We start from the raw sequence: 22,967 nt of genomic DNA on the forward strand, positions 1-22,967 counted from the left end.
AGCCTCCTGAGTAGCTGGGACTACAGGCATATGCCACCATGCCCAGCTAATTTTTGTATTTTTAGTAGAGATGAGTTTTCACCATGTTCACCAGGATGGTCTCAATCTCTTCACCTCAGGTGATCCACCTGCCTCAGCCTCCCAAAGTGCTGGGATTATAGGCATGAGACACCACACTCAGCCCCTACATTTCATTCTTATCCTGAGTCCACAGTTTATCATCTTTTGCCTATGTGTGTCCATTAGAGTCTAATTCTTAAAGGCAACTGAAAAGAATTGAAGCTGTTAATTTCCATTCTATTGATGATGAAATAAAGGAAGTAGAGATGGAACGATTCATCCAAAGTGATCAAGTATCTAATAGAATCCAGTACAATCCTTGAACAATGATTCTCTACCTGCTTTCTCCACACTGTCCCATAGCAACCCCTTGGTACCAGGTGATAATAATATTTAACGATTAAAGATTTAAGATTAATAAGCTTTAAGTCTATTTACAAGCTGCCCAATTAGCTGATAGCAATAATGAAGATAATTACTGATAAAAATTGATAGGAATGTAGAAGGCGCTAAGCTAATAGCATTGTGAGCAATGTACATAGGAAAAGTCAGTTGAAGTCAGGACTGTATAATTGAAGTCATCAGTGATTCTGATGTGGAAAAAGCCACCCTGGAGTCTCTGTTCTTCCTGAAGAGGGCCTGCGGTGTGTTAGAGGATGTCGGTCATTGACAAAGTCCAAAATACTTCGTGTGATTTAGAAGACTCATACTATTTTCTCTTTTGTGGATTTCTCCAGCCTTCCTTTTTCTCACTCTCCATTTCACACCTGGAACCACATCCATTCCCCCAAACATGTAGCGATGTTTAAAATCTCACACTGGCCTCACTGCTATCTCAATTGTCAGGTTTTCCTCCATCTTGTCCACCTCAAGTAGGTTTTCTAATAATCAAGATTTAAAGTATCACTTTCTCTTTGAATTTCTTCCTAATGCATTTCCAGGAAGATTTGTCATATTCTACTCTGTGTCACACTGTAACCTTACAGGCTTCCGTTATGTTACTTTTATATACTTCATTGTGTCTCTTTTTCTCTCCCCCCCCCCATACAAATAATATTATAAAAATGCAGATTGGAATCTATTTCCCAAACAACACAAAGTAAGTCTACAGTAACTTGTTGAGAAAATAATGAAAGTCTGAAGACAATTCCATGTATTCCCTTGACTTTGTTATGCTCTCTGCATTATCTTTTAGAGACTTAAAAATCCTTAAAGGATGAAGCTATGTTATTTATCTGCTATCTGGGGTTGGGAGACTTCACCTCCTCGGTGCTCTGTTTCAGATCCTGTGCTAACCTCATTCCTCCTGCAAGCCACGGTCCACAGGGGCCCTGCCAGACGGTGGGGCACAGTGGGTAGTCAATGCAAATCTGAGCAGCAGTCTGCCGGGCACCAAGTTGTCACAGGGACCTGGGCAGGAGTTTGGACTAATGCCAGCAGGATGGACCACGTCCCACAGAGGGAGGCAGAGTGGAAAACAGGGAAACAGACCATAAGGCCTAGCAGGCCACACGTCCACTGAGCTCAAACTGAAGCCCTCTCTAGAGAGCTTGGCAGCAAATACACCAGCATAACTCCAACCAGGAAGATCCTGCTGGAGAAGGAGAGACACCATTGGGAAGGCGGTGCCAATCTCACCTGCAAGCAAACTCCAGGGAAGGCCTATCCACACAACAATCTGACTGAACGCTAGAGAGCCCAGCAACTCCCTCTACAGGCCAAAAAAGATACAGCTCCAACCTCAATAGAAAAAAACATCCACTCAGAGACTCCTTCTGAAATCACCATCTTCAAAGATTAAAGGGAGATAAATCCATGAAGATGGGAAAAAAAACAACATAAAAAGGATGAAACCATCAAAGAACAGAACACCTTTTCTCCTCCCAGGGATCACAACTCCTCACCATCAAGGTAACAAAGACAGAGAATTAATCTGATGAATTGACAGAAGCTGGCTTCAGAAGGTGGGTAATAACAAACTCCTCTGAGTAAAAAGACCATGTTCTAACCCAATGCAAAGAAACTAAGAACCTTGAAAAAAGGTTAGATGCAATGCTAACTAGAATAACTAGCTTAGATAAGAACATAAATGAGTTGATCGAGCTGAAAAACACAGCATGAGAATTTTGCAAGGCATACGCAAGTTTCAACAGCCAAATTGATCAAGCAGAAGAAAGGATATCAGAGATAGAAGATCAAATCAATGAAATAAAATAAGAAGACAAGATTAGAGAAAAAGAGTGAAAAAAATGAACAAAGCCTGTAACAACTATGGGATTATGTGAAAAAACCTAATCTACGCTTGATCAGTGTAACTGAATGTGATGGGGAGAATGAATCCAAGTTGGAAAACACTTTTCAAGATATTATTCAAGAGAACATTCCCAAGCTAACAAGGCAGGCCAACATTCAAATCCAGGAAACACAGAGAACACCACAAAGATATTCCTCAAGAAGAGCAAACCCCAAGGCACATCGTTGTCAGATTCACCAGGGTTGAAATGAAGGGAAAAAAAAATCCAAAGGGCAGCCAGAGAGAAAGGTTGAGTCACCCACAAAGGAAAGACCATCAGACTCACAGTGGATCTCTCGGCAGAATCCCTGCAAGCTAGAAGGGAGTGGAGGCCCATATTCAACATCCTTAAAAAAAGAACTTTCAACCTAGAATTTCATATCCAGCCAAACTAAGCTTCATAAGTGAAGGAGAAATAAAATCCTTTACGGACAAGCAATTGTTGAGAGATTTCATCACTACAAGACCTGCCTTATAGGAGCTACTGAAGGAAGTACTAAACAGGGAAAGGAACAACCAGTACCAGCCACTGCAAGAACGTACCAAATGGTAAAGAATAACGATGCAATGAAGGAGCCATGTCAATTAATGAGCAAAACAACCAGCCAGTAACAAAATGGCAGGATCAAATTCAAACATAACAGAATTGATGTTGAATGTAAATGGCCTAAATGCTCCAATCAAAAGACACAGACTGGCAAACTGGATAAAAAGTCAAGACCCATTGGTGTGCTGTACTCAGGAGACCCATCTCACATGCAAAGATGCACACAGACTCAAAATAAAGGGATGGAAGAAGATTTACCAAGCAAACGGAGAGCAAAAAAAAGTAGGTGTAGCAATCCTGTTCTCTGATAAAATGGACTTTAAGCCAACAAAGATCAATAGAGACAAAGAAGGGCATTATATAACAGTAAAAGGATCAATGCAACAAGAAGAGCTAACTATCATAAATATTTATGCACCAAATGCAGGAGCACCCAGATACATAAAGCAAGTTCTTAATGACCTACAAAGAGACTTAGACTCCCGCACAATAATAGCGGGAGACTTTAACACTCCACTGACAACACTGGACAGATCAATGAGACAGAAAGTCAACAAGGATATCCAGGACCTGAATGCAGATCTGGACCAAGAGAACCTAATAGACATTTACAGGATGCTCCACCCCAAATCCAAAGAATACACATTCTTCTCAGCACCACATTACACTTATGCCAAAATTGGAAGTAAATCACATAACTGGAAGTAAATCACTCCTCAGCAAATGCAAAGGAACAGAAATCATAACAAACAGTCTCTCAGACCACAGCTCAATAATTACAACTCAGGATTAAGAAAAGCACTCAAAACCACACAGTCACATGGAAGCTCAACAAACTGCTCCTGAATGATGAATGTATAAACAATGAAATGAAGGCAGAAATAAAAAAGTTCTTTAAAACCAGTGAGAATGAAGACACAACATACCAGATCTTATCTGTCACATTTAAAGCCATGTCTAGAGGGAAATTTACAGCGATAAATACCGACAGGAGAAACAAGAAAAGATCTAAAATCGACACCCTATCATCCAAATTGAAAGAGCTAGAGGAACAAGATAAAAATAAATAAATAAATAATAAAACTCAAAAGCAAGCAGAAGACAAGAAATAACTAAGATCAGAGCAGAACTGAAGGAGACAGAGACACAAAAAACCCTTCAAAAAACTGATGAATCTAAGAGTTGTTTTTTCAAAAAGTTCAACAAAATTGTTAGACTTCTAGCCAGACTAATAAAAGAGAGAATAATTGAATAGATGTAATAAAAATGATAAAGGGGATATCACTACCAATTTCACATAAATACAAACTACCATCAGAGATTACTACAAACAACTCTATGCACATAAACCAGTAAACCTGGAAGAAATGGATAAATTCCTGGACACTTGCATGCTCCCAAGACTAACCCAGGAAGAAGTTGAAATCCTGAAGAGGCCAATAATAAGTTCTGAAGTCAAAGCAACAATTAATAGCCTACCAACCAAAAAAAGTCCAGGTCCAGACGGGTTCATAGCTGAATTCTACCAGACATACAAAGAGGAGCTGATATCATTCCTGTTGAAACTATTCCAAACAATACAAAAAGAGGGAATCCTCCCTAAATCTTTCTATGAGACCAACATTATCCTGATACCAAAATCTGTCAGAGACACAACTAAAAACGAAAACTAAAGGACAATATCCATGATGAACATTGATGTAAAAATCTTCAGTAAAATACTGGCAAACCAATTGCAGCAGCACATCTAAAAGCTTATCCACCATGATCAAGTAGGCTTCATCTCAGGGATTCAAGTCTAGTTCAGCATACACAAATCTATAAACATAATACACCACATAAACAGAACCAAAGACAAAAACTACATGATTATCTCAATAGAAGCAGAGAAGGCTTTCGACAAAATTCACAGCCCTTTATGCTAAAGACTCTCAATAAACTATGCATCAGTGGAATGTATCTCAAAACAATGAAAGCTATTAACAACAAACCCAAAGCCAATATTGTACTGAATGGGCAAAAATTAGAATCATTCCCTTTAAAAAATGGCAGTAGATAGCGATGCCCTCTCTCATCACTTCTACTCAATATAGTACTGGAAGTTCTAGCCAGAGCAATTAAGCAAGAAAAAGAAATAAAGGTCATTCAATTAGGAAAAGAGGAAGTCAAATTGTCGCTATGTACAGATGACATGATTGTATATTTAGAAGACCATCATCTCAGCCCAAAACCTTCTTAAGATGATAAGCAACTTCAGCAAAGTCTCAGGATACAAAATCAACGTGCAAAAATCACAAGCATTCCTATACACCAATAGCAGAAAAACAGAGAGCCAAATCATGAGTCAATTCCCATTTACAATTACTACAAAAAGAATAAAATAGGAATACAACTAACAAAGGAGGTAAAAAATCTCTTATAGGAGAACTACAAACCACCGCTCAAGGAAATAAGAGAGGACACAAAAAGATGGAAAAACATTCCATGCTTATAGTTTGGAAGAAGCAATATTGTGAAAATGGCCATACTGCGCAAAGTAAATTATAGATTTAATGCTATCCCCATCAAGCTATCATTGACCTTCACAGAACTGGAAAAATAAAACACTTTAAACTTCATATGGAACCAAGAGAGAACCTGCATAGCCAAGACAACGCTAAGCAAAAAGAATAAAGCTGGAGGCATCATACTACCTGACTTCAAACTATATTACAAGGCCATAGTAATCAAAACAGAATGGCACTGCCACAAAAACAGAGATACAGACCAAAGGAACAGAACAGAGGCCTCTGAAGCAATTCCACACATCTACAACTATCTGATCTTTGAAAACTGGACAAAAACAAGCAATGGGGATAGGATTTCCTGTTTAATAAATGGTGCTGGGAAAACTGGCTAGCCATAGGCAGGACTGAAACTGGACCCCTTCTTTACACCTTATGCAAAAATTAACTCCAGATGGATTAAAAATTTAAACATAAGAACTAATAACATAAAAACCCTAGAAGAAAACCTAGGCAAAATCATTCAGGACATAGGCACAGGCAAGGACTTCATGACTAAAACACCAAAAGCAGTGGCAACAAAAGCTGAAGTAGACAAAAAATAGGATCTAATTAAACTTAAGAGCTTCTGCACAGCAAAAGAAATAATCATTGGACTAAACAGGCAACCAACAGAATGGGAAAAAACTTTGGCAATCTACCCATCAGACAATTTGCTAATATCCAGAATCTACAAAGAACTAAAGCAGATTTACAAGAACAAAACAAACCCATTCAAAAGTGGGTGAAGGATATAAACAGACATTTCTCAAAAGAAGACAAATACATGGCCAACAAACATGAAAAGTGCTCATCATAGTTGGTCATTAGAGAAATGCAAATCAAAACCACATTGAGATACCATCTCATGCCAGTTAGAATGGTGATCATTAAAAATCAGGAGACAACAGATGCTGGAGAGGATGTGGAGAAAAAGGAACACTTTTACAATGTTGGTGGGAGTGTATATTAGTTCAACCATTGTGGAAGACAGTGTGGTGATTCCTCAAGGACCTAAAAAAAGAAATTCCATTTGAACCAGCAATCCCATTACTGGGATATACCCAAAGGATTATAAATCATTCTATAATAAAGACTCATGCACAGGTATGTTAATTGCAGCACTGTTTATGATAGCAAAGACCTGGAGCCAACCCAAATGCCCATCAATGATAGACTGGACAAAAAAAAAGTGGCACATATACACCATGGAATACTCTGCAGCCATAAAGAATGATGAGATCGTGTCCTTTGTAGAGACATGGAAGAACCTAGAAACCATCATTCTCAGCAAACTGACAGAAGAACAGAAAACCAAACACCACGTTTTCACTTGTAGGTGGGTGATGAACAATGAGAACACATGGACACAGGGAAGGGAAAAACACTCACAAGGGTAGGTGGGGGGATGGGGGGAACAGAAGGAGGGAAGGGAGGAAGTGGAGCAAACCACCATGGCATGTATGTACCTATACAACAATCCTGCAGGGTGCAGGACGTGCACATGTACCCCAGAGCCCAAATACAATAAAAAAATTGAAATGATTGTAAAATAAATAAATAAATAAATAAGATAAAATGGGCATAAAGTCTGAATAGACATTTCTCAAAAGAAGATATACAAATGAATAAAATTTTTGAAAAGTGTTTATTTTGTATTTGGAGAACACTCTATTTATAATTCACTTCTGAAATTATACTTCAAGCCCTTCGCTTTATCTGCTTCTATTGGTCAGAATTTCAAAGGGTAAAGGATTCAAAGTGGTACCCTCATTTATCTATCTATTTTCAGTATATTGCAATGTCTTGCAGCTTTTATCTGCCTGGATAAATGAATTTACAATTTGGTATAATTTCAACTCAGGTAACTCTTACAAAATAGAAAAAGAACTTCAAAAGACACCTGCAAGGATATTATAAATTGAAGATAATATCAATAATTCAAGCTAAACTAACAATAAAATTTGTCAGAGCTGACACTTCTAATTCTAGCATAAATGCTTCACTTGAAACATGGTGGTGAATAAATGAGACTCTAATCAGATACAACAACAAGAAGTAGTTATAATAATATAAAAAACTACTTAAAATGTGAATACAGATACATTACCACCACTGTTAATAAGCACCATGCCTAAGCGGATATTTTGTAAATTGTTTCATCGTCTTACATATATATAAATTTTATATGTATCAAGTACTCAAATATTTATATAAAAATCAATGTGTATCCTGAAAACACACATATATATTTTAATAAAATGATCTTTAAAGTAAAAGCCATTGATTAGTTAACAACACTTTTACCTTTCAAAATAATTTTACAATTTAGTGCATGTTTTAAAAGACTTATTGCATGTCACTGCTACACGACATGCATATATTACATAAATAAATATGCATTTACTGGGGTATGTGTTTTTCTGTTTGCTTTACTGATAGGGTGTGCTACTCAAAATTTTAAAGATTTTTTTTTTTCTGAGGATTTTTTGGCTATTCTTAAAGTAGCAGGAGACTAAGCCTGACACCTGAGTAGGCCTGGACCTTAGGTGAGGTGTTATAAAAGATGTAGAGGACAACACCATGGTCCTCATGGTGGAGGCTGATGGATGGAAAATGATGGAGTTGGAGACAAAGCACCTTTCAGCTGTCTCATTTTCATCTATCACACACACATATACCTTGTTATTACTTGTCATTTCTTTCCTAAAACTCTCCATTCACACACTGCATCTCATGTAGGAATTAAAAAAATAATCCCAATGTTTAAGCATGGTATATACATATTGGTTTGTTCTTTTAGTTTAAATTTAGTGCTCCTTATCTTTATGACATTATTTTCTGTATGTGCCTGTTGTATTTTTATACAATAGCAAAAGCAAAGTGTGATTCTACAACTCAAGCTATCATTTCATGCTTCTAGGCCTCAGTCCAGTTTCATACATTTTTTTCTCTGTCAACTATCTTTCTTTGTTCTCATTCCATTTGCCAACTTTTTATTTACCTTTCAAAACTTAGTTTCAATGTTTATTCATGAAATGTGTGTGTCCGTGTGTGTGTGTGTGTGTGTGTGTTTGTGTGTGAGCATACATTTTAAAAATGTTTTCCCACTCAGCCCTGTGAGTGTTGTTCCCTTCCTGGTGCCCAAGTATTCTCATTGTTCATCGCCCGCCTATGAGTGAATACATGCGGTGTTTGGTTTTCTGTTCTTCTGTCAGTTTGCTGAGAACGATGGTTTCTAGCTTCTTCCATGTCTCTGCAAAGGACACGAACTCATCATTCTTTATGGCTGCATAATATTCCATGGTGTATATGTGTCACAATTTTTTTGTCCAGTCTATCATTGATGGGCATTTGGGTTGGTTCCAGGTCTTTGCTATCATAAACGGTGCCACAATGTACATGTGCATGCGTCTTTATGATAGAACAATTTATAATCCTTTGGTTATATAACCAGAAATGGGATTGCTGGGTCAAATGGAATTTCTATTTCTAGGTCCTTGAGGAATCACCACACTGTCTTCCACAATGGTTGAACTAATTTACACTCCCGCCAAGAGTGTAAAAGTGTTCCTTTTTCTCCACATCCTTTCCAGCATCTGTTGTCTCCAGATTTTTTAATGATCGCCATTCTAACTGGTATGAGATGGTATCTCAATGTGGTTTTGATTTGCATTTCTCTAATAACCAATGATAATGAGCATTTTTTCATATCTTTGTTGGCCACATATTTGTCTTCTATTGAAAAGTGTCTATTTGTATCCTTCACCCACTTTTGAATAGTTTTGTTTGTTTTGTTCTTGTAAATCTGCCTTAGTTCTTTGTAGATTCTGTATGTTAGCACTTTGTCTGATGAGTAGATTGCCAAAGTTTTTTCCCATTCTGTTGGTTACCGGTTTACTCTAATGATTGTTTCTTTTGCTGTACAGAAGCCCTTAAGTTTACTTAGGTCCCATTGTCTATTTCAGCTTCTCTTGCCATTGCTTTTGGTGTTTTGGTCATGAAGTCCTTGCCTGTGCCTATGTCCTGAATGGTTTTGCCTAGGTTTTCTTCTAGGGTTTTTATGGTGTTAGTTCTTATGTTTAAATCTTTAATTCATCTGAAGTTTAATTTTATATAAGGTGTAAGGAAGGGATACAGTTTCAGTTTCCTGAATATGGCTAGCCAGGAGGGGAGGGAAGGAGAGGGGAAGACAGCAGGGCGGGGGGAGGGATGGAGGAGGATGGGGAGGGACAACACTGGGAAAAATGTCTGATGTAGGCAATGCAGGGAGCGGGGCGGGGGGGTGGGCGGTGGAGACAGCAAACCACCATGGCGTGAATGTACCTATGCATCAATCTTGCAGGATGCAGGATGTGCAGGTGTACCTCAGAGCCCAAATGCAATTAAAAAAAAAAAGTTTTCCAAGACAGGTCTGGAGATCTGTGGAGAGGTATAGGTTGGAGACAAAATTCAAGGAATCATAGAGATAGTAATTAGGTTAAGACTATGTAGACTGAGAAGTGCTAAAATCAAACAGTTTGGGCAATTTTTATGAAGAAACAAAAATAAAAACCTTTAGCAGAAAAATATTTTAAAAATCTCAGAGATATAGGAGTGAATCCAGCAGAGGGTTTTGGCACAGAAGCTACAGGAATGGATGTTTGAAAAGGAGAGATGATCTATCACTGGCAAAGCAGCAGAGGCATTCAGAAAACAGACAATAAACAAAAAGCACTTAAACTAATTTGAAAATGAAGTTTATCGGTGATGATAACAATTAACCAGTGTTAGTCAGTGTTCTCTACAGAAACACAACCAATAGGATGTATGTGAATATATAAGAGGACATTTATTATGGGCCTTGGCTCACAGGGTTATAAAGGCTGAGAAGTCCCTCCAAGGGTGGGATGATGCCCACTGTCATTGGGACCGTGGATTTTCTTTACTCAGTCTGCTGATTCAAATGCTAATCCTTTCTAGAAATACCCTCACAGACACATCCAGAAATATTTCATCAGCTCTCTGGATATCCTCTACCCCCGTCAAGTTAACACACTGAGCTAACCATCATGCCTTATAAACAACATTTATACTACAGGACAGGAAAAAATGCTGCATGGAAAAGATAAGGCAAATTGGAAGATATGCTACATAAAGATTTTGATTTCTCAAAAACCTTTGTCTAATTTCCACATCCACCTGTGAGTATTCTTATTCACTTTCTCCTTTCTGCCATCTCTGTCTTGCATATAATTTTTTGTAATGCACTCTAAATGCTAATTTGTGATTAACAAATCTTTACACACAGTACCTTTCCTCAATTAACTGTAAATTACCTGAGGCATTGGACTGTGTCATATTCATCCCTACATTTCAGGCACTGTACACAGTGCCTGCCATATCTTAGGCACTGTGTACTTAATTTGAGCTATCCTTTTGGAATAATAAACTGAAGAGTACATAACGTATATTGCAATGCATTTCTGAAAAGTCAGATATTTGTAGTTAAGCCTCTCATCAGTTGAGAAAGTACTTCAATTTTATTGACTCATTGATATTGACTGTTGAAGGGAGGGATCCAAACATTTATGTCTCCAGTTTCTTGGGAGATATTTACAAGAGAGCTCACCTGATTTATGGGTAACCTCTAATTCCCCTTCAGGGCTATAATCTAAATGACTTCATTAGTGACATACTCCACTTAACTGGACTAACTCAATTGGAACAGCCCTTAGATAATCAAGAGTCAAAGCCCTCTGATTTCAAAAATCAGAGAGGAAAAAAATAACTTCCTATATCAAAAGATAATGTCGTGCAAAAGCCAATGCATAAAATAGTTAGTTGGAATTTGAACTGTCTTGTCTGTGAGAATGAATATCATTATCTAGAAATCAAAATCATTAAAATACAGTTAAGGACATTGGCAAGAAAATAAAAGGAATAATTTAAAGTAACTTCTTAAGGAAAACCATTATCCCTCAAAGCAGAGCTATTTAAAGAAAACTGTGAAATCTTACTTGGTTCAAAGATCTCTGGGTACACCATGCATGACAAACTAAATACAAAATAACCTACATAAAAGTCAATGTTTTCATAAATGCAATAATAAAGAACTTCTTATTATTCTTTCTATAAAAATTAAAAAAGCAGCCCGCAATGCAACATTAATTGTACCTAAATAGTCATAGTTTAATCATTATTATTGTTGGAGTGTAATTGTAGATTAAAAACCCATTCCGGATAGAAGAAAGCTATATTAACTAAAATAATTCAACAGTACTTTTCTAATAAAGACAGTGGTGAGTATGTATTTTCTTTCAACAGTATAATAATTGGAATGAAATTCAAATACATCTTATTATTATAAATATGCATGAAAATTGGTTTTAAATTTACTGCTGGCCGACTCTTGTAGTTTACAGAGAACGTGGAAACCCTACTTCTGTCTGCCAGTTATCATGGAGCTAGTCATAGGAAATATAACCTAGGCTATTCTGGGTTGCCCATTCACAAGCTTCTTAAACTATCAAGTCAGCACTAAATGCGTGGAATTATTCTCTCTAATATAGAATTACAAAATCAGGAGCTCTGATTAAATTAATTGGGTATTCAAGTACTACACTAACACACACAACTCCTAAGTATGCAACTTGTGAATTTTTACGAATACCTGCAGCACAGAGATCAATAAAGGGAGCATTCCAGAATCCCAGACATTTGATCATAACACTTCTCAATTAATATTTCCAAAGCCCCCAAGAGACATTTTCTATCTTCTAACACCGTAGGTAAAATTTGTCTATTCTTTACATGAATGAAATTACACATATGCCTTCTTTTGTGTTTGAGTGGCTTTGTACAATGCTGTATCTGTGAGATCCATCCATTGTCTTGCATGCTACTGTAGTGTGCTTCTGTCATGGTTCTGTAGTGTATCATTTATGAATATATAAGAATTTATATTTCCCCTCTACTGCTAATGGACATTTGGGTTATTTCCAGTTCTGTTATTATGAATATTGCTTACACATGCATTTTTATGCATGTTTTCAAGGATCTATGTAGTCCTTTTTATACACACACCCATATATTTAAGTGCTGAGTCATAAAATAGCCGATATTCAATTTTATTAGGTATTGTATACAATGCTCACTATAACCTTAATTTATAGTATATGTAATAGTATGAATAATTTGGAATCATAATTTTATGTATGTATATAAAACTTTATTATTTGATGCATTTCAAATTCATTTACATATTTATAAAACACAAATTATATACATCCAAAATGTATCTAGGTGTTCAATATGTATCTGCTTTTAAAACTTTTAAGTGGCAGGGGATTTTCTTAATTTCCAATCACCCAGAAACACCAGGAAACCAATCACATTTTGACAGGGCATTTCATCAGTGACCTGCATAAAAGAGAGCTGAAATAATTTTATTTGAAGCCATTGTTTTTGACCTTTTCAGAGAGAGATTTGGCTTTTAATCAGAAATCTGTGTTTCATTTTCAACAAGAAACACATCATCCCAATTCAGCTATTTCCATACAAATGAACTATTTTCCATAACATAAGATTAATAATGAACAGACTTGCATTTCTGTAAGTGTGTGGAGGAGTTCACGCAGGAGACCACTTTATGTTCTAGTTAGATATGACATGTGTCCAGTATGTTTGAATGGTCTAAACTGTCCTTGAGTTTGAGGGATAAAGGTAGATTCACTTGGCAATTATTAGCCTGTCAACCACTACTGAATTTGGTAAGAGATGGGTTGAGAAAACCCTAAGGGCCAAGTCTCTACCCTACTGTATATGGAAAAAATAGACAGCAGATTGGGACACCTCCCTTGTAAATGGACGAAGGGAATAAAAGAAAGATGAAAAGTCTTCACTAGATTTCCATACATATGAAATTGTGGGTTGGAAATAAATACGTCTGTATTTAATTAGCTATGTACATTTAGATGAATAAGAATATGTCTAAGCCTTAGTTTTCTTCTTTGAAAAATGATGTTTGTGATATTTCCTTTGAAGTAATATGTTTTAAATGTGATGAACTAAGTATTGCCTAAATGAAATATATTTGTCATAGCATGCTATTATGAGGATTAATATGAATATTATGCTTTTCAAAGGAGTTTACCATTTATTATTGTATTGTATTAATACTTTGAGAATTAACAGAGCATGTGCTGCCATCCTCGTATGCAGAGAAGAAGCTGCTCTGTGTTAATTTATATTATGATTCATGAAAGCCTTGGGACAAGGGTCAATCCCTCTTTTCTGTTAGTTCGATCGTTTTTCTTATCCCACTTTTCTTCGAAAAAAAATGATTTATGCCAAAATTAGCTGGGCATGGTCGCACACGCCTGTAGTCCCAGCTACCCGAGAGGCTGAGGCAGGAGAATTGCTTGAATCTGGGAGGCAGTGGTTGCAGTGAGCCGAGATCGCGCCACTGCACTCTAGCCTGGTGCCTGGCGACAGAACGAGACTCTGTCTCAAAAAAAAAAAAAAAAAAAATTGATTTGTAAGTGAATTATATTTTCATCTATTTGGACATGGTTTTCTGTGTTTTTAAAATGTTCTCATACTTCCCATATTAGTGGATATTAATACTATATAAAAGGAGTTCTTTCCAGTCAGATACTCACTTCTACTTCACTAGTGCTCAGCTACAGGATAACTGTGCTGCTGTTGTTACTTCACATATTAGTACTATCATTTTTTCTCACCTCCTTGATTAGAAAACTTTTTTGGACTGAATAAACAACACAGAATATTTAGATTTTTTATTTTACCTCTTTCATCACCACTAAAGTAGGATGAATTAAGGAAGGAAAGAGAAGGGGAGGGAAGGGGAAGGGAAGGGAGGGGAGGGGAGGGCAGAGCAGAGCAGAGCAGGGAAGGGAAGGGCAGGAAAGGCAGGGCAGGGAAGGGAAGGGAAGGAGAGAGGAGAGGAGGGGAGGGGAGGGGAGGGGAGGGGAGAAGAGGGAAAAAAAAAATAAGCTAAATTTCCTATTTGTTCTTTTTACCACAATCACTTTCCAGAAACCCAACATTTAATGCAGTTCTTTCTCCACTGGGAAGCCTAGCAGTCCCAGTACAGTTCACTCATAAACCTGCAAGCACAGTCGTATATATTAACACTGCCTACTCAAGTTATATGCGCAATGTTCAAGTTTGTGTTCTCATGGTAATTTGATGGCTGCTGCTTTCCCAGCCATAACAACCTCATGAAACTAATCCAGGGGACAACCCTGGATTAGTTTATTGGCCAGGACTGAATCCAAAGTCTACCACTGTCAAAGAAGATAAAATAATCATGGCTGGTTTAAATTACATCCAAATTTACTATCTGGGGCTGGGCATGGACACAGACCCACCTGAGGCACATGCCTCCTCCTGGCAATACAGTACTGGAAAACAATTGAGGTTCTATTTCAAAAGAAGAAAGGGAATACCTGTTGACTACAGAACCAACAGTGTCTGTCTGTCATGATCTGTTCCTGTCTGGAGTGGAATATGGCATAGAAGTGAAAAAAGCTGGCTGCAAATTTCTCATGGAGCTAATTTCCCTTCTTGTTCTAGTTCTTTTCAAATCATTGTGAATGGCTAAGAGCATAATTATTGTGAAGTGCCTCATCTTGGGCTTGCTGACGGTTTTGAATATTGTTTCTATATCTAAATAGCAGAGAAATCTTGGGCAATTTACTTACTATAATCTTCACACCCTGTCCCAGAGCAGGTATTCCGTGTTTAGCTGTGGACTCCTGTGATTTGTAGCAATATTTTCCCTCTTTTTCAAGGTCCCACCTGACATCATTCTTTCATGTTGCACATTTTCCATTTTGGTGAGTGCCTTCTGGGACACTCCAATTAGCAACTTTTCATAGATTATTGCTTTAAGTACTTATTTTTTTCTTGGTCTTATTATTAAATTATAAGCCTGTGACTATTGGTGTTTTTGAAATTCATCTGCCAGATAATCTATTATAATACTTTGCAAGTTTGCGTTATGTCCCAGAGTAATGCTAAAGAGAAATGAGTTTTCATTGTTGCAAAAATTTAGTTTCAACTTTATGAAAAGCTGACTGGAAAGAATATTAGCATCTGAATTATCTGCTGAGAGAGCCTTTAAGCCATCCTCCTCAGAGATCTTCCATAAATGAATGGAGAGGTGATATAATACTTAAATGTTGAATCAGATTATATCCAGATTGTTACAAGCTTTCAAATCTATGAGGCACGTGGACTGACCAGCTTCTGAGAGCATCCAAGATCTTCTGGAGTCTCATGTCCCATGTTATACAAGGAGATTCCTCCTGGCCAAACACTGAACAAGGTGAAAGCATGCAAAGGCTGTGAAAGGTGGTCTAGGATGCTCCATAGGTCTCTGGGAAAGAAACTAATTCAGGAGGCTTCCTTCCCTAGGAGAACATAAGGACTGTGTGCCTAAACATTGCACCAGTGATGGTGTGTAAATAGTAAGACTTTTATCATCTTAATCTTGGAAGAATTGTTTGCAATGCAACGTATCAAGAGTTTGTGAGTCTTGAGTTTAAGTCATTGCACCTGAAGGACATCTCTTTAACTCTTTGACGTTCATATTTCTCATCCTTAAGAATCAGTAACATTTTAGACAACTATTGTAAACATTAAATTCTATAAATGACTGACATAATCAGTAGTGCTGTAGATTCTCTATTAAAGTTCCTTGCTTTAGTCTTTCCATTTCACATACCAATAATGTTGGGTAGTAGACTAGAAAGTCATCGAACAGGCTCTCTAGAAAATAGAACTTAGAATACATCCTTCATGCTGAGACACTTGGAGCATTGCAACCCTAGGACAGTAGGCAGAGGAAAAACTGGATGCAAGCAAGTACAGCATAGTTCACAGGCAATTTGGGTTGACAGCTTTAAGAAAACACACACTATTGTTTGTTTCCATGGCTAGTTATCCAGATAGGTTCTGTTAAGGTTGACTAGAAATGGTCCAATAAAGAAAGGAGGGGGCAAGGCGCAGTGGTTCATGCCTATAATCCCAGCACTTTGGGAAGCCAAACTGGGAGAATCTCTTGAATGTAGGAGTTTGAGACCAGCTTGGGCAACAAAGAAGACCCTATCTCTACAGAAAATTTAAAATTTATCCAGGCATGGAGGTTCACACCTGTAGTCCCAGATACTTGAAAGACTGAGGCAAAAATTTTTTTTCCTATTATGTGTATTTATTTTCCAAGTCATGTATCAGCTTTCAAAGTCAATTAATAAATATTAATTGATCACTAATGTGTATCCTCTAGTAAAAGTACAGCATGAGAAAAACATAAATAAAAATATAGTTTTGGATACGAAATCAAAAAGATAAATAATTTAGAGTAATATTAGTACAAATTTACTAATCCAGATAACAGGTGTTATAAAAACTGAGCAACAGTGAATACTGTGACCTAGAGTGACCAGGAAAGGGTTGGGCTTGATCTAGTCTAGGGACTATATCTAAAATTTAATAAGCAATGATGAAGGAAATAGGCAGGACCACAGAAGCAAGGCCAATGTTGTAGGCAAAAATTATGTTGTGAGGAAGGACAAATACTACATATTTCTGGTTTCTTATAAACCAGCATGGCCGATGAGATAAACTCTTGTAATTAAGCTATGGAACATAGTTTGAAAAAACAGATTGGGGTCAGATATCAGAAAGTTTGAATGTCAGATTCAGGAATTTAGATATTTTCTTATGGATCATAGCCCACCGGGTAAGATTTCAATAAGTTAATATTAAAAATAGCTAACATTTATTGGGTACATATTTTATGCTGTTACTAGTCATAATGCTTCCTATGTTTTAACTCATTGGATAATTTCAACAAACCCTATATCCAAACAATGTCCCATAGTTTAAAAAATCATCTTTTTATGTTTAAATGCACATCTTTCCGAGGATGTATGTGTAAGGCAATAAAAGCAAGGGCAGTGAAAGTAGACATTCTTTCTGATTGAACTTGCTTGAAAACACAGTCAGAAAACAAATTCTCTTTAGATGGTCTCTAGCTTCATGATCTCAGCAGCAGCAGAGTGGGCCTCAATTTCCTATATATACCTTTTATTCTAGTTTAATTGGCTTTCATTTGATATTGAATTTAATTCTCTCAAAACAGAAAATATTCCCTTGGTAGTTCTCATCTCCAGCACATTATATAAATGAAAACAGGTGACATCACTAAATATTCCAGTGTTCAACAATGTGATGAGTTTTTAAATTATTAGGGGTAATATAATCCCTATAGCAATACTTTTACTATTTCAGATCAAAAGTGATCCTTGTTTATTTGAGGAATTTTCTTTCCCTTTAAAGAAAATATAAAGTAAGTATTGTTTCAGTTCAGAAGCATTTTTCTAGCCACCTGGAAATTTGTTTTTAATTACTTGAAAACAAATGTCACAAAAGCATCAGACTGTCTAAAGTTTTATCATCTTTTTATTTATATTCAGTTGTTGAGGTTGGGTGCATGGAATAGCAAATCTTCAGAAGAAAGTGAACTTGGTGAGAAGTCTACAATTTTCCTGGACTACATCTACCATTTGAATTAGGAAAGGCCATGTCTATCTCTGAACATTCATTCCTTTAATAGCAAATGAAGCTACTGGTGAGTCCTTCTCAACTGCAAATAATTGCTGTTGGAATAAAAGAGAAAAGGCAAACAGTATAATTAAGTGAGTCATAATAAATATGCTAGAGTTTTTTTTACTAGACTAAATCTTTTATTTAAATGGTCCAAAATTTATCAATAATCAATTCATATGAGTAACTTCTTGAACTGAAGCAAACACAAATATTTTCTTCAGTTATTAACATAACTGAACTTGAAGAATGCTAAGCTTTGTCAAAGAATTATATTCATTTATGAAACCATTCAACAGAAAAACCTAGAATAATCATTTTTCACACACTGCAAAGATAATAAACACCAGGCTGAGAATTCATGCAATACTGAAATCTGACCTATTTAGCCAAAAAGTAGATTTGGAATTTGTTAACTCTAAATTTACAAGATTTAACACTCTCTAGGTTAGTTAAAGCTTCAAAATAATTTTTAATATCTTCTTTCATTCATTTTTATTTAATATTTAATAATATTCATAATTATTTAATAAAAATATCTATTGATTTTTTTTTGATATGGAGTTTCGCTCTTGTTACCCAGGCTGGAGTGCAATGGCGCGATCTTGGCTCACCGCAACCTCCGCCTCCTGGGTTCAGGCAATTCTCCTGCCTTAGCCTCCTGAGTAGCTGGGATTACAGGTACACGCCACCATGCCCAGCTAATTTTTTGTATTTTTAGTAAAGACGGGGTTTCACCATGTTGAGGAGGATGGTCTCGATCTCTTGACCTCGTGATCCACCCGCCTCGGCCTCCCAAAGTACTGGGATTACAGGCTTGAGCCACCGCGCCCAGCCAAAAATATCTATTGATAAGTGCAAAATGAAAATAAAAACAAATATAATCACACGGGAAGCATTGGGAAACAGAAGCAGTCAGGAACTTGCTCATGTAGCCAGTAACTCGTCTGTTAGCCAATTTTTGTCTGTAATTTGCTTATTCTTCTTAAACTCTTCATGATTTTATATAACCCAACACTTCCACTTTTTTGAGATGAAATCTACTTAACATCAATTAACCATTTTAAGGCAAACCATTTGCTGGCATGTACTACATTCACGTTTGTGCAAACACCACCTCTCTCTAGTTCTAAATATTTTCATTATGCCAAAATAAAACTCTATACCCATTAAGCAGTTATTCCCATTGCTCTCTCACCACATCATCAGTCTAGTTTCTGTCTCTATGGATTTTCCAGCTCTGCATATTTTATATAAGCAAAAGCATAACTTTAGTCTTTGGCTTCTTTCACTTTGAACAATGTTTTTGAGGCTTACCCACATTGTAGTATATATGAGTACTTAATTCTTTTTATGGTTAAATATTAAGCCATTGTAAGTCTTAACATTTTGGCGAACCATAACAAAATGTCACAAACTGGGTGTCTGAAAATACCAGAAATTTATTTTCTCATAATTATGGAGACTGTAAGTCCAAAATCAAGCTTTCAACAAGGCCATAGGGACAACTCTAGGGTAACATTCTTTCTTGTCTTTTTCTCATAACATATGGTTGCTGCCAATCCTTGGCATTCTTTGACTAGCAGCTAGTTCATTCAGTTTCTACCTCTGCCATCACATCAGCTTCCTCACTGTGGGACCTCTCTGTGTCTTCCCATGATCTTACAAGGACACAAGTCACTGATGCCGGTCTCACTCTAATACAGTATGATCTCATCTTTACTTAACTAATTTATTTTCAAAGATCCTATTTCCAAAAATGTTCATAATCGTAGATATCTGGGGTTAGGACTTTTGTTCCTACGTTTCTGAGCAGTGAGTTTTGTCCAGTGCCTCTCCTCTGTTGATTGAAATGAGCATGTTTTGGTTTCTTTCCCCCATCTCAGTATACTAATGTGGTACATTGATTTTCTTACTTAGAACCACTTTAGTATTTCTGGAATAAATCTAAGTTGATCACTGTCTATAATTCTTTTAAAATGTTGTTGAATTCAGTTTGCTAGTATTGTTTGAGAATTATCACCTTCACGGTCAAAAGTAGGAAATTGTTTAACCATAAAAAGAGAGCTATAGAAGTAAACAGCGAGCAAACCTGTCCAACAGGCTCCTAAAATTATGGTTACCATTGGAAAGGCCAGCCCTACTGGGTAAATAGACACATCCTCCTATTCAAGTTGGATATAATTAAACATTCGTTTTCATTATGATTCCTTTAATTTAAATAGTCAACATCAATCTTTTGATTATTGTTTGGCTGCATATCTTCAAGGTCTTATAAAATTATGCTTTTCTATTGTAAATTAATGAATTGGAATTCTAATTTTATACATCAGTAACATAATCTAAAACATTATTTGTTATCAGTATAACAAAGAGAAATGGATCTGCTCCCAGTGAATGAGAAAAAAGAGATTTCTGAGCCTACAGAAATAAGGAATACATTGAATTGTAGTAAAGTTACAAAGATAATGCATTTGTAAGTGGGACACTTTCCATAGATAGATGTGTAGTCCATTAACTTAACACAATTTTATCATACATTGTATGAGCCATATTTAGCTTTTGGATAGTACAACTATTAAATAGTGTAGCTCACAGAGTTTCTATAATCAGAAAAAAAATGAATTCAAAGCAGACAGATCATCATCTACTTAAACTTGACCATTTACTGAATTTTTCTGAGCTTCTGTTTCTCCCTATGGAAAACAGACAAAAATCATGCTTGAATTGTAAGGCTGTTATAAGGAATAAATGGAATGTAAGTTCTCAACAGAGGGACTTATATTATGTTGTCTTTCAGTAAATATTATCTATCTTTTATTTTGTATTTCTAGATGAACATGGCCTAGTAGAAGGGACTTACCAGGATGAAAAGGCACAGTTTTAGTACAGATTTCAGAATGCACATGTGTATTAGTACAGTGGCCAATCCTTATTCCACAACACAGATTTTATCTTTTCATTCTCCACATTTATTTTATACCAGACTTGGTGGGATCACTTCTCTTCTTTGTGGTTTTCTCAAAAGCAAATATTAATGTCTCATTCACTATCGCATAAAGAAGAGGATATATGTTAGCTCTCACAAGAGGACTAGCATCTGAACAGTAAACATGGATCCCAGTGTGTGAGTTTGGCATATTGCTTGGGACTCATCAAGTCTCAGTGGCTATTCTTGCTATACCAGTCAGGAATGTAGTACATAGTCCTGCAACCATAGCCAACAATGGAAACTCAGAGTTTGTGTTCCTCAGGTGAGAATACAAAATCCATCTATCTTCTCTTACTTTGTATTTTCTGTACTTCTGATATACTATCACTCAAAATGGTGTTTAGCCACCTTCTCAATGGCCAATTTAAATATTTGCTTAAATATATAGCTATGAAGTTTAAAAACAGAGAGTGTAATGTCACTTTTTGGGAACTTTAGGTATGTAAAACACATTGATATTGGTTGTTTCATTGCATCTTTGCCATTATTAAACAGATATAGAAATGGGTAGACAGGGTCACTTCCTTATTGTTATTATTATTTTTTAATTTTGGAAGGAGATCTAAGACCACGCCAAAATTAGAAATATTTATGTTTATGGGATACACATTAGAATGCATTTTAGATTAGGATTTCGTAACGACAGAGCTTTTGTCTGTGTGTCTACACAAGTGCATGGTATGTGTCATTGAGCATATAAATATTAAGAATTTGAATCAGGCCCTACAGCTTGTAGTATAGTATAGCATTGTCAGTAAATGTTATGACTAATAATACAGCTTATTGATTGTAAATATTTGACCTTTTATCCAAATAGAAATAAAGTATGCATCCTTGGTATAGTGTTCTATATACTGTCTCTAATTTTTTTGTAAAAAAAAAAAAAAAAATCTCCCTTCTTTGGAGAATTGCATTTTCTACTATTTCAGTCACTAGCTCTGGTAAGAGCTCATGTATTTGCATATATCTTGGACCCCTACCAAAATTGATTAATCAGGGAAGGTAGGAAAATCACTTCACCCAAGGTCACTTGGTATTTTTTTAGAAAATGGACCTAAGAAATAGATCCATTACTATTAGTAAAGGAAGCTATGGGCTTGTGGGACTCCAGGGTTAACACTGGTTTTTTTCTTGCTTTCTGGAGTAAGCAATAGTTTATTTATTTATTTTTCAATGAGAAGTAATTAAGCCCATCGGATAGAGAAAAACATATACAAGCTAGAGATACAATTATTGGTAGCTTTTGGGTGAGGTCTTAGTTGTTGCAAAACACAACTGTATCCCTGAACTTCCATAGTTACAGTTGCTCAGTTCTTACTTGAAGACAATATGAGTCAAGACACCAATAGGAAAAACATGGTTTCTTCAAGCCAGGTCATTGAGGAAATGTCAATCAAGTGACTATTTACAAATACGAGAGCAGAAGGCATGGGACAGCAAGGGGGGAAAGACACTGCCATTTCTAAGCTTTAAGGAAAAGGGCAAGGGAAAGATGACTGGAAGGCCAAGATAAAATTCCAGAGAGAGTTTTAGGACTATACCTCTGACCGTTTGCTAAAAAGGTAGCTAAAACCAGAGATGCAAAGCAAGTGTCAACCTCACTGATCTCATCTTTGTAATCTCCTGCCAGTGCCAAAACAAGAGAACAAAGGGCAAGAGAGATCTCATTGGCACACTTTGTATGGGTCAATGTGCTTGGGACAGAGCAGATAGATACAGGCAGAAACAGATATAGAGGTGCAAATAAATCTAAGACACCCAGCACAGAACCAGTGACCCGGTACATTTTCCTTCTACCAATACTAATTCAAGTTGGGTTTCTATCATTTGGAAACAAGAGCAGCCATGACTTGAAATTTTTCTTTCTAGTTTTTCTCAAGTGCCTGCTTTGTCCACTTGAATTATCTCAAACACGGG

Source organism: Cebus imitator, unplaced genomic scaffold, assembly GCF_001604975.1.
Source record: "Cebus imitator isolate Cc_AM_T3 unplaced genomic scaffold, Cebus_imitator-1.0 Scaffold167, whole genome shotgun sequence".
NCBI classification, from domain to species: domain Eukaryota; kingdom Metazoa; phylum Chordata; class Mammalia; order Primates; family Cebidae; genus Cebus; species Cebus imitator.